Genomic DNA, 1,709 nt, shown 5'->3' on the forward strand with positions numbered 1-1,709 from the left:
CTTGGTTACAAGGCACGGAGATAGCTCATGGGAGATGCATAGTCTGAAACTGTCCATGACAACCCAAATATATTTTTTCTGAGGCCAGGGACTCTGTGAGAGGCAATTGACTAAGGTTTGGTACCAAAGATCAAAATACATGATCTCCATGCATTTTTTTTTATTCTTTGCAAAACAAAGGCAAAATAATCTTGCATCTGTTTTACTAGTTAGCATTTAGGGGGCTGGAAAGTTGCCTCCTGGTTAAGAGCATTCAGAGCTCTTGCAGAGAACCCAGGTTTAATTCTCAGCACTGAGTCGGCAATATAAAACCATCCATAGCTCCAGTTACAGAAAATCTATTGCCATCTTCTGACCTTAATGGGCACTAGGCACACATGCTCTGCTCACAAATAAATGCAAGTGAAACATTCATACTCACACACAAAAAAATGCCTTTGGCTCTCTGATCAGTACCATGGTGGTCGGTAAGAACAATCTCCTGACAAAAAGCAACAAAAAAGGGAGGCAAGAAGAAAATGGTTGGTCCTTTTTCTAAGAAAGGCTGGTACAATGTGAAAGCTCCAGCTATGGCCAATAATAGAAACGTTGGAAGAATACTAGTCACAAAGACTCAAGGGACCAACCTTGCATCTGATGGCCTCAAGCAAGGGTCCTATGTGTGAAGTGAGCCTTGTTGCTCTGCAGAATGATGATGTTGCATTTAGAAAATTCAAGCTAATTCAAGGATATTAAGGGCGAAAAAACCTGTCTGACTCACTCGCACACTGTGAATCTTACCTGGGATAAAATGTTCCATGGTCAAAAAGACCATGATTGAACCTCATGTTGATGTCAAGATGACTGATGGTTATTTGCTCCATCTTTTCTGTGTTGGTTTCACTAAAAAAAACACAACAACCAAATACGCTAGACATCCTATGTGCAGCACCAGCAAGTCCTCCAGATCCAGAAGATGTTGGAAATTATGACCCGAGAAGTGTAGACAAATTACTTGAAGGAAGTGGTTAATAAGTTGATTCTAGCCAGCATTGGAAAATGCATAGAAAAGGCTAAGCAGTCCATTTCTCCTCTTCATGATGTCTTTGTTAGAAAAATAAAAATTGCTGAAGAAACCCAAGTTTGAACTGGGAAAACTAATGGAGCTCCATGGTGAAGGTGGTAGTTCTCGAAAAACAGCTGCTGATGTGACAGGTGCTAAAGATGAACGAGCTGATGGATATGACAAATAAAAAGTCCTGCTTGTGATGAAAACAAGATAAAAAATAAATCTTTAAAATATTAAAAATATTTTTTTAATTTAAGGAAGCACTTTTTTTTCTAACTTAATGCATTTTTTTTTTTTATTTCAGGCCTCCTAAATAAATCAGAATTTTCCATTTACAGTATAATTTTTAACACAACCAAAATTTTATTTTAAGAATTACTCTACTATCCAGGGGTCTCTAAAGGAACAACTAATGGGATTGATTAGGTAGACAGCATGCAGCCCTGGCAGCCTAACAGTGGCTGTCTCACCATGGAGAGGCTGAGAATATGGTAGTTGCTCAGTGCACAAGGTTGGATGCCTCAACAGTCCCAACCTAGTGCTGACCTAAAGGATTCAGGGAGTACTTGGTCTTCAGTCTACATCAGAAACTGGAAGAAACCGATTCTAATACTCATTAAGGAATGGTGCAGACAGGATAAATCAACTTGCTGACAAGAGT

The 1,709-nt window shown here is 39.1% G+C and overlaps 1 pseudogene; it reads left to right on the plus strand.

Moving 5' to 3' along the window:
* The first annotated feature begins 457 nt into the window (after window positions 1-457).
* Window positions 458-1,232, plus strand: LOC110541527 (small ribosomal subunit protein eS1-like; annotated as a pseudogene).
* Window positions 1,233-1,709: the final 477 nt, after the last annotated feature.

This window comes from Meriones unguiculatus, chromosome 12 (genome assembly GCF_030254825.1).
Source record: "Meriones unguiculatus strain TT.TT164.6M chromosome 12, Bangor_MerUng_6.1, whole genome shotgun sequence".
In the NCBI taxonomy this organism is placed as follows: domain Eukaryota; kingdom Metazoa; phylum Chordata; class Mammalia; order Rodentia; family Muridae; genus Meriones; species Meriones unguiculatus.